Source organism: Panthera leo, chromosome A1, assembly GCF_018350215.1.
Source record: "Panthera leo isolate Ple1 chromosome A1, P.leo_Ple1_pat1.1, whole genome shotgun sequence".
Lineage (NCBI taxonomy): Eukaryota > Metazoa > Chordata > Mammalia > Carnivora > Felidae > Panthera > Panthera leo.
Window position 1 is genome coordinate 104,558,687 of NC_056679.1, and position 17,340 is coordinate 104,576,026.

The following is a 17,340-nucleotide window of genomic DNA, read 5'->3' on the forward strand; positions in this document are numbered from 1 at the left end:
TGCCCATCCTGATTCCAGTGGAGACTCAGCTTCTCACCCCCCTCAGACACTCAGCTAGACAATCCCAGGAGCTCGGAAGGCAGCACAGGGAGTTGGGGGGAAACCGTCCTTAACTCTCACACCCCGTTTGCCTAAAATGCATCGTGATGACCCCACTCAGTTCAGCAGTGCTAGAAATAAAAATGTTCGAGTGTGGGGCACCTGGGTGGCCCAGTCAGTTAAGCATCCGACTTTGGCTCAGGTCACGATCTCACAGGTAGAAGGCTGGTGAGCTCCAGTCCCGCGTCTGGCTCTGTGCTGACCGCCCCCCAGCCTTCTTCGGATTCTCTCTCTCTGCCCCTCCCCCACTTGCACTCTCTCTCCCCAAAACAACACTGAAAGCAATGTTTGTGAATTATTGCTTCTGCAACTATAAAGTAGTAAATTCTGTCTATTGGAATATACGTCACACAGTTTTGTAGTTCCTCACTATATAGAACTGCCTAAGGCGATGGCCAGCAACATTATCTAAAAACCTTCATTATAATCTAGGGGCAGAAGAATGCCTCATACTACAAAGCAAACTATTTTTTAAGGTGGGGGAGATGGTCCAGGCCCTTGGCTCCCACCTTCCTCTGTCAAGGCTACGCCTAGCTGAGGGGAAAAAAGTCTGAAGTCACCACCCAAGGAGGTATAAGCCTCACCAGTCTTTTTGGCTAAAAGAGCATCTTGATTTTCTCCACATTTTGGCTTTGTTGTTCTTTGGATAATCAGAGGAGGAGGGTAACATAAGCAACCTTTTCATAATACTCTTGCTCTTGTATTTTGTTCAAAACTCACCACGGAAATGATTAAGAGCCTTAACTGGGGGTTTTCGCGTCAAAATCAAAGGTGGCATATTTCAATATTTAGCATATTGATCAAAGGTGGCAACTTTCTAGCTATGTTCATGTGATGAGCTCATTTAAAAATAGATTAGGGGGGCGCCTGGGTGGCTCAGTCGGTTAAGCGGCCGACTTCAGCTCGGGTCACGATCTCGCGGTCCGTGAGTTCGAGCCCCGCGTCGGGCTCTGTGCTGACAGCTCAGAGCCTGGAGCCTGTTTCAGATTCTGTGTCTCCCTCTCTCTGACCCTCCCCCGTTCATGCTCTGTCTCTCTCTGTCTCAAAAATAAATAAACGTTAAAAAAAAAATTTTAAAAATAAAAAAAATAAAATAAAAATAGATTAGGAGGAGTCCTGACCACAGTTTCAGATCACCATATGACACATGGAAATGGTAGCTATTTGGACAGTAAGAAAACAGGTGTTTTTTTTTTTTTCTGTAACCTACACTCATTTTTATATATTCTGTCACAGTCTGGGCACGACTTTATCCCAATAAGTTCATTTTTATCAATGATTTAAAAGCCTTAACAAAGGGGAGCCTGGGTGGCTCAGTCCATGAAACATCTGGCTCTTGATTTTGGCTCAGGTGATGATCTCATGGTTCATGAGACTGAGCCCCGAGTCAGGCTTTGTGCTGACAGTAAGGAGCCTGCTTGGGATTCTCTCTCTCTCCTCTCTCTGCTCCTCCCCCACACATGCGCTCTCTCTCTCTCTCTCTCTCTCAAAATAAGTAAATAAACTTGAAAAAAACTTAGTGACAAGTTAAGTTGCACGTGATACCTGAAGTCATCTGGCTAACACAGTCCTACCGAAATCTTTCAACGTAAAATACAGCAGTCTCATAGTGAAACCTGACTACCACACTTTCGTGTTTTCCCACATGTAAGTTCAAGTTATGTTTTCACTGGTATAATATTCTGGTGAAGTTATACGAGAATCTACAGCTTGGGATCCTATTTCCTCATCAGCCAGACATCCTGGGATGCTCTCATTGCTAGCCTGGAGGTACACAGAACATGGGGATGGGGAAGGCATTCTCCCAGGTCTAGGCAAAGCAGAGTGTGTTCACAGACCAGTGTGAAGGGCTGGAGGGTTTTAGACAGTGGGTCAGGATCCGCGTGGGTGAAGTTAAAACCCAGAACAGCTGTAGTGGCTAAAACTCATGGTTCAAAAGGCAACCGTCACGTGGACGCACTTGAATCAAGGGAATGTAAGGATCATTAAATAAGATCAGTCTTCTCTAAATGGAAAATGTACCTCATTTTCTCTCCATGCCATGTCATGTCCCCAACAGGCATGTCTCTATGTGTCTTTTGGTTCCTTTTACTCCCTGGGGAGTGGCCTGCTGTTCTTACGTCTCTTTCTCTCTCTGGTGAATCCCCAGGGTGATGCTCAAAAAAAAAAAAAAAAAAAAAAATCCTTCAATCAGGGGCCCACGGTCTTTTCTGTTTCTTTCCCTTCAAATAACTTTCTCGTACTTTCTTCTCCTTTGTCATCCAGGGAATGACAAAGGAAAATACTACCCCTCTATATTCATGGGGCTGAGACACACGTTCTGAACTCTTTTTTTCTTTCTGCTCACGATACATTGCCGATAGGTCCTTTCCTGGTTACGTCTGGGTGTCCACACCTCAGTGCGGGGTAGCTTGTGGGTAAAATTACCCAGAGCTCAGTGGGGCTTGGGGACAAAACCTTATATGACTCAATCCATTTGGTTTTGTATTTTGCCAGCCTCTTCCCTTGGAGACCCACTCCCTTCTCGCTAGTTCGCCCTGCTTTCAAGTCCATGCCCGAGTTCCGTTGTCCCTTAGCTCCTCCACTGCTTGTGGTCCAGCTCGACTCCCTTTGCTTTGGGTCAGAGCTTGTGGAGACATCTGACCCATGTCAGGGGATTCAGCCTGCTGGTGGTGATTGCTGCTGGCCGTTTACACAGGTGTCCCCTGGCTCCTCACTCCCTCGGGGCATCCCTGTCCCCCAGCCCTGGGCAGCATGGGGAACACACCCATCCACCCCTTTGCCTGCTCACCCAGCAGGTGCTTGGGAGTGTGCCTGTGTGACAGCTTTCCTGACTGCGCTTACCCTCCACTGGTGCAGATTTACTTCTGGTCTCATCCTCTAAGGCAGGTCCCAGAAGCTTTTTTAAGAGAAAGGAAGGTCTGTGTGTTCGAGTGACGATGCCTACCGTAAACACCCTGTTATCTGGCCATATTCGGAGGCAGGGGGTTGGTTTATCAGCCGTGACCAGGCTGGCACCCCACCCAACATAATCAGCACGTGTGCATGTAACAGCGGGGCTCTGCTTTGGGTCTGAGAAAAATGGGCAGATACCAGGGTGCTGTGGGGTTCATACGAGGTCACACTGCTGAGGACAGTCTCAGTGTGCAATGTTTCTTGGATGAGGCCGGCAAGCCATGGCTGTTTTTAGTTGTGGATTCTATAATCGATCACTTTCCCCTCTTTGCATTGGCTGCTGGAAAGCTTAGTGCCAAACCTGAAGGATGCCTGGTTTGCATGAATTTGAATGGATTTTTTTTTAAATGTTTATTTATTTTTTGACAGATAGAGAGAGACAGAGCATGAGCGGGGGAGGGGCAGCAAGAGAGGGAGACATAGACTCCAAAGCAGGCTCCAGGCTCTGAGCTGTCAGCACAGAGCCCGACGCGGGGCTCGAACTCACTAGCTGTGAGATCATGACCTGGGCCAAAGTTGGATGCTCAACCGACTGAGCCACGCAGGTGCCCCAATTTGAATGGATGTTTATGAGTGACTTTGAATGAATTTTTATAATACCCTTACTTACTCACCAGTCCATTTTATGTATTTTTTTAAAACCTTTTTTTTTTTTTTTTTTTTTTTTGAGAAAGAAAGAGAGAGAGAGCACGGAAACCGGGGAGAGGGGCAGAAGGAGAGACAGAATCTGAAGTAGGCTCCACACTCAGTGCAGAGCCCAATGTGGGGGGCTCCATCCCACAGCCATGGGATCATGACCTGAGATGAAATCAAGAGTTGGATGCTCAACTGACTGAGCCATCCAGCGCCCCCATTTTATGTCTTTATCTTTGTTTTCTATTTTCCCTTCCCATCTGCCTATAAGTTCTATTTCTCTGCCACCCACCTTAAACCTTTACTGAATCAAGGTGGGACCATGAGTACACAAACATAAAAAACGAGGTAATCTTAGGAAAACAAAAATAGTCTCTTCTACACAATGGGTTGGGAGACAAATCCCTGGATAACAGTACCCACTAAACGTTGTAACGTACACATTCATGACACAGAAATACCGATTCCGGTAATTTATCCTACCCATACACAAGCGTGCGATATTTGTCGCACTGTTTGTAACGGGAAAAAGGAAAATAAAGTAAATTTCTGGGCATGGCTCAATGCATCATCCTGCATATATACAACGGCACACTGTGCGGCTGTCCAAAAATGAGAAATGAGTTTACGTGTTCTAACATCAAGGGTGCCGTCAAGGTAATAAGTGAAGAATGTCAGTTGTTGGTAGGGTGGGGGTGGGGAGGAGAGGAAGATGTGTTTGTGACTTAACTTCCTCCTACCCCCCCCACAAATAGCAGGAATACTAAGGAGGGCTTGTTGGATGGTGTAAACAAAATTGTCATCCTCGGCGCGGAAGCTTTCTCATAATTCACCCGGTATTAAATAACAGGAATGAGGAAGCAAAATTGCAGAAGCTTAGAAGTTCCGTTCTCTGAATTAGCACAGGCTACAGAGTGGGTGAAGATAGAGGAAAGACCAGAGTCTGGCCTTTGAAGGAGAAAAGCTTCAGCAGGTGGGGGTTGTCTAGTGGGCATTTTGATGAGAAATGCAGTGAATTTTCACTCTGTCTCCCACACTCTAAGTAAAACCTACCTCCCCACCTCCCAGTACTTGTGCAGTTGGATTTGTTTTGGAGGGAACGTGATAAAGTGCTGCATCCAACCTAAAGGTCAGAAAGGCTCAAGGGCAGAGGTGGCCCAGAGTGACCACTGGCCCCACCTGGGTCACCAACAGATAATCAGGTCCCATGTGCAATTAGTTCTGTGCATACTGGGAACTACAGGTTGAAGACTAGGAAAAGACTGGAATATGGACAAAAGCCAAAATGCCTAATCAACCCTATGCAAAAGCAGTGGTCCGGCTTAATAAATACTGAGATGAGTCTCCATACCCAAGATGACTTAGAGCTATTTAGATAAAAAGGGTTAAAGCATCGTAGGAGAGAAGATAATTCCAGAACATAGCATGTATCACAGTAGCTGCTGGGGTGCGTGGATGGCTCAGTCGGTTAAGCGTCTGACTTAGGTTCAGGTCATGATCTCGCGGTTTGTGAGTTCGATCTCCGCCTCATGCTCTGTGCTGACAGCTCGGAGACAGGAGCCCGCTTCGGATTCTTTGTCTCCCCCTCTCTCTACCCCTCCCCTGCTTGCACTCTCTCTCTCAAAAATAAATAAACATTAAAAAATTTTTTTTAAAAAGGAGCTGCAGTTATACACGTGAGAGACAGACAAAATGCTAGGTCTGACTGCATGAGTTGTAATAGGAACATTTTCTCCATCTGAAAAAAAAAAAAGTGATGTCGTGTCCAGTAAAAACTGCTCTTACTGCCCATCTCACCTCTGCCCCTTGCTCTCACACAGAACCGCGCTGCCTGGCTATTCCTTTGTGAGACTCTTGCGTCTTCTGGAACCACCACTTCCGCATCCTGTGGGACCACTCCTCGTGAGGACCTACCCAATGGGGCAGGCCCCCTGAACATGCTTTAGGAACTGCCACACCCCTGGAATGTTATGCAAGTTAGTGTGTGTGTATACTTTTCTGGGGGGAAATGTACTGATTCAAATATGGCCCCCTAAATACCAAGGACCTCTTATGTTAGAAGCCTGATAATGGAACTCCTAAAAAAAAACAAAAAAAAACAAAAAACTCATATTTCCAAGGCCTAGCACAAATCTTGGCAAACAGTTGGTACTTTAAAACACACACACACACACACACACACACACACACAACTCACGATGATTGAGAATACAGAATATGCCAGGTGCAGACAGGTTTATTATTATGACCCTTTATATGTGGGGAAAATGAAGTCCTACTTGCGGATCCTTGTTGTAAGACTTTAAACCCTCGATGTTGGCCCCTCTGTATAGATGCTATTAAATGGCTGAATTACTGAGTAAGATGACGAGGGGCAGCTACTAATACCTCCACAGTGCAGGTAAGGAAACTGAGGTAGCAGCACAGAGAAAGGGGAGTTGTGTCACACAGCCGTGTTACCTGTCTTCCAGCTAAGTGTGCTGTTCCTTATGGTCTCTGGGCTTGACACAGTGGTTATTTCTTTTGGACATGAGAGTGAAGTCCTGTACCCTACACTGAACTCATTTCACCCATCTCTGAATTGAGGACTCTGGCATGCGTGGGAGAATCTTGTTCATCAGTAGGTGACACTTCACACTGGCAGGGACCGCGTCACTACGGACGTCTGCTCCGGAGCACAGAGCTACCCCTTGGCCTCACCACACTGTATGCCTTGAGAATGTGGGCCTGGGATCACCAGAACTTCAGAATTTTAAGAGAAACCAGAAACGTAGATTTTTATGCGGAATGTCCTGAGTTTTACAGGTTGACAACTCACACGTTTCTTGAAAACACAGTAAAGGCCAAACAAAATACATCATCTGACGCTGGGTGGGCCCGTGGGCCACTAGTTGGCAAACGAAACTTTCATTCGGCGAACGTCCAGAGTGATCTTCTGGCCCAGCCAGGCAGATAAAGTACGTGGAGGAGAGGAGAAATTACTATTTTCAGTTTGGCAGCCTGTTAGCATCTTTACTGAAAGGTCTGGCGAGGGGGGTGGTTGAAAGAGAGTCTGAAGTTGTTTTGAGACTATCTGTGGATTTGAAATAAGCTCTCCGTGGCCCCGAACTGAAAATCCAGGGCGGGTAGGACCAGTTGTGCGTGACTCTCTCCCTGAAGCTACCAGTCAAGCTTTTCTGCTGCACAAAGAACTGTTCCAGTGCGCAGCGACACATGACTTCAGCATTCTTCAAGCGGTTGTTCGAGCGCAGTGCCCTGCTGAATGTGCAGAAAAATCCCCGACTCGCCGCGTGTCTTCTTGCACTGCGTGTGCTTCTGCGGGGCGGCAAATCAGCCTCCAGCCGTGAACAAATGACTTCTTCCAGGATTGCTCTGGATAGTTCGCTGTCCACTGAGAAAGAAAAGCTTCTCAGAAGAATGGAACTTCTCCTAACAGGAGGCCCCTACTTTGCCTCTTACTCTGTCAAGCAAGGCTGTGCAGAAGGCCGAATAAATGCGGACCCGTTTGGGGATCCGCGACTCTGGCACATGAGCATCTGGGGCCCTGAGCCCACTTCCCCGACAGTACAGCCTCAGGAGCTTCTGATGGCGAAAGCCAGGCAGAGGCATAATTTAGAAGAGGAGATGGTTCAGAATTGGTTTCCGCTCCAGCTGTAGGAATTGTATGTGGAGAAAACTTCCTGGAGACCCCTTTGCTTTAAATACGTTAGTAAAATGGATACGGAATATTAATGTCCTTCGCAAGGCGTTAGGAAGTAACACTAAACGCCGTTCCCTTGCAACTGAAGGTGCCGTATACGTGTTTAGTTTGGAGAGGGATCCGTGCTTGCGTATGCACAGTTTTCCTCCCGCCATACCAACAAACTGGGGATTTTTCCAGCCCCCTTTCTTTAAACAACCACCAGAGAAAACATCACATCTGATACGTAAGCCAACGGTAACAGAGTGCTAAAGTGTGGACAGCATCAAATATTATGTTTGGAGTGAGGCTTCCTTCTGCACAGGCTGCCAGGCAGGCTCATTTTACTTTTATAAGAACACTTTACTTGACTACTATGGTATTTAGAATCCCTGGCCTGGAGTCCTCCCAGAGTCTGCCGTGAAATAGCTAAGGCTGTTTCCAAACACTCCTTTCTACTTTTGTTAACACTTTCCTCTCCTTTGAAGTCAGCTCGAAGGACTGCTTCAGGTTACCTCGCGTGTTTCGATACCCAGTTCCGACATGTCAGGAGGACAACCCAGCGATAATGAAACCTGGAGCCACTGTCCAAACATCTGTGCTGTTCAGGCTTAAAAATTGTGGACCAAGATCAAATGCATACTTTTTTCATTAAAAAAATTTTTTTTAATTTTATTTTTGAGAGAGAGAGAGAGAGACAGAGACAGCGAGAGAAAGCATGTGAGTGAGCTGGGGAGGGGCCGAGCAAGGTGGGGGGGGGACAGAGAATCCGAAGAGGTCTCGATGCTGACAGCGGAGAGCCTGATGTGAGGCTTGAACTCATGAACTGTGAGATCATGAGCTGAGCTGAAGTCAGATGCTTAACCAACTGAGCCATCCAGGTGCCCCTCAAATGCACATTTTAATGCAAATCCGAAAGAAAGAACCTGTGTTCAGTTTTTCCTTTTCTAGCCCAGTTTTTAAATACCCAAATATAGAAGAACCTGTATGTTAGAGGCCAGGTGAGAATGGTTCCCACAGGGAACAAACAAGGCACAAAGCATCATGAGCTTTTTCTCTACTGCATATAAATTCGGTTCTTGAGATAGAGAATCTAATTATTCCTTAAACTGCCCTCCCATGTCCTAACTTACAGGATTTTGTTTCTTGTGCTGACAGTTAAGGTAACCTATGAAGGGGGAGCTGAATAAAGGGTGTGTTGACTCTGCATAATGAGTCAAGGTGCCCACATCAAATTAAAGGCTGGATATAACTTGTAATTTTATTTTGGATTTTATTTTTGGTCGAGTAAATAATGACAGTTTGAGCGACATACATGTATACATACAGTAAAACCTGGGATTGTGAAAAACTTGTTCTGTGAGTGTTCTGCAAGATGAGCAAATGTTTCTGATAAATTTTAACTTGATAAACGAGCGATGTCTTGCAATAAAATAGCACGTGATGCCAAATATCACGTGATCACAACTGAGCCGATGGTTCTTCTCTCTCTCTCTCTCTCTCTCTCTCTCTCTCTCTCTCTCTCTCTCTCTCTCTCCCTGCGGGATTGTGGGTGATCTTCTCCCATACTCAGATGCTCGGTTGCAGGCTATGGTGTTTGGCAGAAATCGGTGATTTTTCAGAATTTTGGAAGGTGCCTACAACTGGCACTGGTGTATTTTTTGTTACTTCAAAGCACCTCTGGACAGTCCTTTGCCTTTCCCTATAAGAGTAAGTTTAGGAATGCTTTGCTTCATTCTAGGTCACGGGATAGGTTCCTTGTTAAAGGTGCACCAAAAGAAAAAGATTCCATTGAGCCAACAGATAGAAGTGATTCCGTTAGTGATAGTGAAAGTTGTCCTACACGATAACCCTCCTCTCTCCTGTCTCCCTCACACCAGCCACAAAGAGTTTCAAAGGTTAAGTGCAGGCTAATTTATTTTTCCTTTTATTTTGTATTTTCTTTATTATTTCTTTATGCATTTCTTTATTATTTTGTATTATAGTATTTGTATTTATTATTTTGTATTATTTTGTATTTTGTATAATCATTTTTACGTGAGTGTTTTTGGGTTGTGGAATGAATTATCTGAGTTTCCGTTATTTCTTATGGGGAAATTCGCTTTGATAGACAGGTGCTTTGGATTGCAAGCATGTTTCTGGAACGAATTACGCTCGCAAACCAAGGTTTTACTGTATACCGTTATTTTTTAATGGAGATATAATTCGTCTGCCACATGATTCACCCATTGGAAATGGGTTTTAGTATATTCCCAGAGTTGTGTAACCACCCCCGGAATCAATTTTAGAAACTTGTTGTCACTCCCAAAAGAGACTGCATACCATTAGCAGCCACCCCCCACTCCTCTCTTCCCACAGCCCCTGGAAACCGCGAATCTACTTTCTGTCACTGTGGATTTGCGTACTGTGGACATTTTATACCAGTGGTGTCACATAGTATGTGGTCCTTCCAGTCCGTTTTTGTCACTTAGCACGTTTTCAAGAGGGAGATATGTATACACACAGACACAAGAGCACCGTCTGACGGCTCCAGAAGGACCTGGGCGGTTTTTGCCGTTCACCTTCTCCCCTTCTTTGGGGCGTTCACATCCCATCTGCACGCGTTTGGGAAAGTGAGCGAGTCCTGCTGGGTCTCACGACAAATCTCCACTTGCCAGTGGCCGTCTCTGCGCCAAGTTCTTGTAATACCTCACACTCAACGTGTGCAACACGCTCTCAGCATCTTCCCTCTACACTTTTCCTCCTCGTCCCAGGATAATGGAGAGACAGGCTGTCCTCTTAGTGCTCGAGGGGACGCTGAGTGGTCAGCAGCTCTTCCCTGGGCGGCCGGGACCGCACCAAGAGGTTCTGACTTCCTCGTCTGCAAGTCCCCCAGATGATTCTAATGTCTAGTTCTGGGATCTAACAGACTGCCGCAATGGCACGTGTCATAGACCAAGCAGGGGTTCTCACATCCGGAGACCTGGCTTCCAACCTCCGTCTACCGAAGGTCAGCTGCGGTACCTAGGGCACCTCAACGGTCTACCCTCGATTTCGCCATCTGTAACGTGGGCTAACTAAATACGCCTTCATCGAAATGTTCTGAGTGTTAATTAAATCAGAGATGAAGTACAAAGCAGAGGGCCTGGCACAGAGAAGTTCCTCAGAGAGTAGGGGGCGGAGAGGGTATACATGCCTTGTTCTGAATTGTCTTTGTCACATCGCTAATATGGCTGGGTGACAACCAAGAACCAGTGTGTTTGAGTCCTTTTGTGAAAGGAGAAACGACCTCGCTGGCTGAGGGGAGTCCAGACCTTACAGGAGCACAGCCAGACGTCAACATTTTGTGCTGTTTTAGTTTCTTTATTGTTACAATTTTTAAAGTTTGGGTTTTTTTTATTCTGAGGGAGGGGAGGGGCAGAGGTAGAGGAGAGAGAGAATCCCAAGCAGACTCCACACTGTCAGCACAGAGCCTGATGTGGGGCTCTGTCTCACAACTGTGAGATCACATGACCTGAGCCGAAATCAAGAGTTGTTTTGTTTTTATTCATTGTTAATTAATTCATATGTTTATTTATTTTAGAGAGTGAGCGGGGAAGGAGCAGGGAGAGAAAGTGGGAGAGACAGGATCCGAAGCGGGCTCTGTGCTGACAGCAGACAGCCTGATGTGGGGCTTGAACTCATGAACCGTGAGATCGTGACCTGAGCCAAAATCAAGAGTCTTAACTGACTGAGCCACCCAGGCATCCCTGTTTTAGTTTCTTTAAATGGAGGAAGGGGTGGGGGCACCTGGGTGGCTCAGTCAGTTAAGTGTCTGACTTTGGCTCAGGTCATGATCTCATGGTTCGTGGGTTCAGGACTCACGTTGGGCTCTGTGCTGACAGCTCACAGCCTGGAGCCTGCTTTGGATTCTGTGTCTCCTTCTCTCTCTGCCCCTCCCCTGCTCGGGTTCTGTGTCTCTGTCTCAAAAATAAATAAAAACATTTAAAAATTAAAAAAAAAAAAAGATAATTACATGGAGGAAGGACTTGTGGTCAGAAGTTGGGAGAGCTCAATGTGCTATGTGACAGGAGGACGCTTCCACTGTGTCCACATGGGTTTAGGCTGTTCTTGACACTCTGTTCACACAGCCTGCTAAACACCGATCGTAACGTTTCCCCCTCCCTAAAACTCTTTGGACAGATTAGACGGAGACATGTGGTAGCAGTGGGCTCTAGGATACTTTGCAGAGTCTCATCGACAATTCTTAACCGTGAGAAAGGCTTCCGGGGGGGGTTAGCCGTGCACGCCTTCATTATCTCTCCTCTGCAGGAGGAGCAATGGATCGGGAAACATGCAGAAGAATCATATAGCTGGACTGCACGCATAATGCCCAGCAGTTGCTCCACACCCCTAGAGGGACTTTGGCTTCCCCAGAGAGCTGCTCGTTTTTCGGTAACAAAGGGACAGATGATCCCTTCTGAAAAGTTGGCCTCAGGATGGGAAGGAAGGGGCAGGTGAGAGATCTGGCAGGGCCGTGGTGTGCCCATCCCTATCGGAGGACAGGAACTAGCCCTCTGCCCAAGACCCGGCTCTCGAGTCTGTGAGGCCACAGGCCGGTCACTTCCTCGGCTCAGGATCGTGTATCAGAAACAGCAACGCGGCAGCTCAGAACTCTGACTTAGGGCAGGGATCTAAATATGGCAGGGCTCGAATTCTCTGTTTTGGGTATCAGCAAAGACTATCGGAAGTGTCAGCAGGCTGAGAATGCAGACCTCGTGGGGAGCTAACTTTGGACTTGGAACGGCAGTTCACTCAGGGCCCCAAATCCACCCTCTCTGCCAACGTGATTTATGATGCCAGCTCAGCCCACTGAAGCTCAAATGGTCAAGGAGTCATGTCCCTCAGCTTACGTTCCAGTTGTGCCCCCTGCACCTCCAGACACCTCACGGGCAGCAAATCAGAAGGAGCACAGGATGCAGGGGTTCGCTTAGAAGAGGCCTAACGTAAAGCCAAGGCCCAAACCAGAAGAAAGCACTGAAAATCTGTGTGACTTTACCTTTTTCCTTTCTTTTTATCTGTGTCCACCTTCCTTGAGGGTTTGCATATTTAATTGGTGTTGGCTATTTTTTTTTTTTTGCCAATTCTTTTTTTTATTTAAAAAAAATTTTTTTTAACATTTATTTATTTTTGAGACAGAGAGAGACAGAGCATGAACGGGGAAGGGTCAGAGAGAGAGGGAGACACAGAATCTGACACAGGCTCCAGGCTCTGAGCTGTCAGCACAGAGCCCGACGTGGGGCTCGAACCCGCGGACAGTGAGATAGTGACCTGAGCCGAAGTCGGACGGTTAACCGACTGAGCCACCCAGGCGCCCCTTTTTTGCCAATTCTAACAGCAAAAAGTTGATCAGAAAATCTGAAACCTGGGGGTGCCTGGGTGACTCAGCTGGTTAAGCGTCTGAGTCTTGATTTTGCTCCAGGTCATGATCTTACAGTCTGAGTTCGAAGCTCCTGTCACCTGCTTGGGATCCTCTCTCTCTCTTTCTCTCTCTCTTAATAAATAAACTTAAAAGACAGACAGAGAGAGAGAGAGAGAGAGAGAGAGAATGCGAAACCTGCTATCGTGTGACAGGGAGATAGACAGAGGTTATTTAGATGAGGCTGAAGCAGGGTAAGACCTGCTTGCATCCAGGTGCCTTTGGATGGAACTATACCATGTTCGTGTGGGCCCTGCAATTTTAGGGGGCTGGAAGGGAAGAAACTGCCAGGGTTTCTCATGGCATGGGGATGCTATCCGTCTTTTGAGGGATGCGATTCCCTAAGAAGGGAGTGTGTCACCCTCTAGGGAGGGCAGTGGCTCTGCGATGGGCCAGGTACACGGATGGGGGGGGGGGCAGGCAGGAGGTTGAGGAAAAATGGTGAACCTCCATATTCAGAAAAGAGGCTCCAGAACAAACAAAAACCGGAGCGACGTTGCTTGGGAAAGAAACAGGACAGGAACACCTTCCATGCCAGGACAGGGGGATGTGGGAAGGAATGAGACAAGCCCAGCAGAGGTGAGGCCCAGCCCAGGGGCAGCACACTGGAGAGCAAGTTCCGGAGGTAAAGCCCAGTGGGTCGGGGAGGCTGACCAGGGAAGCAGACGGGACACAGGCTGTGGCTCCAGGGCCTGCTGGCTCATTGCCAGAGCCCTGCCCAGGCCTCAAGTGAAAACAGAATGATCTGGCAGGAGCGCAGGGCCACTGAGAGCCAGTCATGGTTATTAAACCTTTTTGGGTCACGGGTCCCTTTTAGGATCTGAGGAAAACTACAGAGCCACTCCCCTCGAAAGCGCACTTCAGCTTCGCGTTATTCCCCCTTCACTTCCGGGGCTTCAGGGGTCCCTGCAGGCCAGGTCACACACTCGAGGTTATGACGTACGGGCCCAAAGGATGCTCCCATGCACTGAGAGAAGAGGAGTGATAACAGGAAATACTTGAAGGATTGTTTAATCCTTTAAACCTCTGGCAAATTGAGTGGAATCAGATGAGACCTGCCCTGAAACTGGTCTGAATAATACATAAAATGCAGTAAAGATGAGCGAGGCATTTAAGCTTTCGATGTGTGTGCAAGTCCGGTGGAATGACAGGGCCTGGGGGAGGGGGGCGGGGGAGAGGTCCCAGAAAAAATGAGGAAGAAAGAAAAACGGGAAACCAAAGGTAGAGAGTGCGTGGCAAGGAAACTGTCCCCCTGTGTGCTGCTGGCCGGTGGCAGGAGAAGCTTGAGAACCATTGGGAACAGCTCTGGGTAATGGGGCTTTGCTCTCGGGAACCACACGTGGGTTCTGTCACTTGCGTTTCATACTAAATCAAGACACGTGGTATTTCTTTAAAAAATATCACTATAGGTTTGTAACAGGGAGTCTGTACTTGTAATGATGACTTTTTTTTTTTTTTAACAAGGCGGTTACTGAAGTGCATCTTGAAAGGTATGGGAGAGAAAGGGTTGCAAGTCTGTTTGCTATTAGTAAATTATGTGATGGGTTTGATTTGATTTTTTAAAAATGTTATTTACTTTGAGACAGAGAGAGCGTGTGCACATGCAGGAGAGCAGGGGATGGGCAGAGAGACAGAGGGAGAGAGAATCCCAAGCAGGCTTCGTGCTGTCATCAGCAAGGGGCCCAATGTGGGGCTTGATCTCATAAACCGTGAGATCATGGCCTGAGTGAGCCAAAATCAGGAGTCGGATGCTTAACCAACCGGGACACCCAGGGGCCCCTGATTTCTGAAAAGATGCATCTTGGGAGGTGTGGGAGAGAAGGAGTTGCACCTCCATTTGCTATCAGTAAATGATGTGTTAGGTTTAATTTGATGGTTTTATATTGACTAGAAGCATGTCTTTTTTGTACAGATGAATTTTCAGCAGTTGTAGGAAGGCTCAAATTCTGAAAACACAAAGGGGTTCTTGATTCTGTTTTTTAATGGCAATGTAGTTGACATACAATTAGCTTCAGGTGTACAACATAGTGATTCAACACTACATACATTAGGAAATGGTCACCACCATAAATCCACTACAGTCTGTCATTATACAAAGTTGTTACAGTATTATTAACTATATTCCCTATGCTGTTCAGTGTATCCTTGTGTCTTATTTATCAGTGGTCTTTGATTCTTTTTTTTTAAATTTTTTAATGTTTATTTATTTTTGAGAGAAAGAGACAGAGTGTGAGCGGGCAAGAGGTAGAGAGTGGGAGACACAGAACCCAAAGCAGGCTTCAGGCTCTGAGCTGTCTGCACAGAGCATGATGTGGGGCTCAAACTCACTAACCGCGAGATCATAACCTGAGCTGAAGTCGGGCACTTAAGTGACAGAGCCCCCCTGGGTGATCTAGTGGTCTTTGATTCTCAAACACACCTTTGCTGGGAGACAGCCTAAAGCTGAGAGCAATTTTCATGGAGGACTATTTGGTCCATGGGTACAGAACACATATGGAAACAACAAGGTAGATTGTTCAAGGAAACTTAACTTCTTACAAAGAAAGGGATAGTTTAGCGTATTAGCAGACCATGACATGAATCTGAGTTCATTGCAAGCATATCTAACAGTAGCAGGATTTATAGAAATATGTTCATTGTCTAATGTTCCATAAGGATATGTGATACATCCAAAATAAGGAGCATAAAATTAAGAATCAGAAGACTTGGACTCAGGCAGATTCAGCAACTGTCAGGTACGTGGCCTCAGCAAATTATTTACCATTTCAGACACAGTCCAAGTATCCCTCCTATAAAATGAGACTTAAAAGTGCCTGCTCCCACCCTACCTGACAAGTACTATCAAATTTGAGGAATGAATGAACTATCATAAATTGAAGCATTTGAATCATACCATTATTATACAAAGCTAAAGAATGTTTTTAAAAACTTAAGCACGTTTAAAAAAATTTTTTTGAGCACCTACTTGGGACAAAGCACCGTTCTAGGTGCTGTGAATTACAGAGGCGAGTAAGCCCTTCAAAGAGCTTTGTTTGTGATTTTGAAAATTAAAATAATAAAGTTACGGGTCAGACTGAAGGCCGAGGATTCATATCGTGAAGATTTTTCAAATATTCAAAGTTGGAAGGACCTATATCCAAACAAACAGGAAAATAAGCAATTTCCTTTGGAGAGGTCCTTTTAAATAAAGTAAATATTTGAAAAATTCCAAATAAGTACAATGCAGTAGACACCCCTAAGAATCAATATTGGAAATCTGTCTTGAGCAATATGTAAGGCAAATAAATACATGGGAGTTGAATCATGTGATGTTTTTGTTGCTGTTGTTTTTAATCTCAAAAGGACTGCTGACCTCTGCCGACACGCCTGTATTTAGGAGAGGCACTTGCAGGAGCAATCAGGTTTTCTTTACAAGTAAACTTTGGTTTCTACAAGTAGAAGACAGTAGAATGAATAGAAGCCCTTATCTCCTTAGACTGTAATAAAATGTTAACACAAAGGGGAGGGATGTAACGCGGATACAGCTGGGAGAGGAGCATCAGGGGAAGAAGAAAGATTGCAACAAATTTCTGGAGGTCAAGGAGAGGCTGGCAAAGGGAACAGAGCCGACGATGGTTAATTTTATGTGTGAACAGGGCTGTGGCGCCCAGGTGTTGGGGCAAACGCTAGTCTCTATGCTGCCGTGAAGGTATTCTGTAGATGGGATTACTATTCCTTATCGTTTGACTTTAAGTAAAGGAGATTACCCTCCCTAATTCGAGGGGTGGTGTGTGTGCCTGGGCGTGTTAAACCAATCAGTTAAAAGCTTTAATAGCAAAATCTGAGGTCACCCAGGGAAGGAATTCTGCCTCAAGACTGTAACATAGAAGTCCTGCCTGAGTCTCCAGCCTGCTGGCCGGCCCCGGGGATTTAGGACTCCGAGACTTGCAACATCAAGTCTTACCTGAATTTCGAGCCTGTCGGCCTGATCTACGGATTTTGGACTTTCCAGCCCCCACAGTCGTGCATGAGAGTCAGTGTCTCAAAATAAATCTATCTCTATCTCTGTCTCTCTCACTGTATCTGCATTTGTATCTGTAGCTAATTTTATATCTGTCATTTACATCTCTATCTCTTTGGTTCCTTCCTCTGGAGAAGAACCCTGGCTGATAGACAGTGAGAGGTAAGAGCCTAGAACATGTAGGAGAAAACTTTGGGAGAGTGGAAGGGTGGGAGGACGTCAGAGCTGCCTGGCAGTGTCCCAGGAAAACCCCTGCCTCACCGGGCACCTGCAGCTGAGAACGGGACTCCAAAGGGGGTGAAAAGGAGAGCGGTTCACTGGGCCGGCGGAGACTCCTCGTGTTTCTCTCCCCCCCCAACCCCCGCCCGCCTTAGGTCCGTGCCCGATGCTAGAAACCCCAAATTTTACTTTTACAAGTCAAACTGTACTATATGTAAGACATTAACATTAGGGGAAGCTGGGTGAGGGACATATACAGAAATTCTATTTTTTGGTAACCTTTCTGTAAATCTAAAATGAGTTCAAAATAAACCGTTA

At 46.3% G+C, this 17,340-nt stretch overlaps 1 protein-coding gene and 1 long non-coding RNA gene across 4 annotated transcripts in view; one reads left to right on the forward strand and one right to left on the reverse strand.

The window, feature by feature from the left end:
• MARCHF3 (membrane associated ring-CH-type finger 3) overlaps positions 1 to 17,340 on the reverse strand; it is a 148,761-nt gene that overhangs the window by 98,824 nt on the left and 32,597 nt on the right. The gene's annotated exons all lie outside the window — the stretch shown is intronic.
• Positions 1 to 17,340, forward strand: part of LOC122217291 — a 120,700-nt gene that overhangs the window by 87,697 nt on the left and 15,663 nt on the right. For all 3 annotated transcript variants that reach the window (XR_006201379.1, XR_006201383.1, XR_006201382.1), the window contains one exon: positions 5,508 to 5,663. This is a non-coding gene — a long non-coding RNA (uncharacterized LOC122217291). The remainder of the gene's footprint in view (positions 1 to 5,507; positions 5,664 to 17,340) is intronic.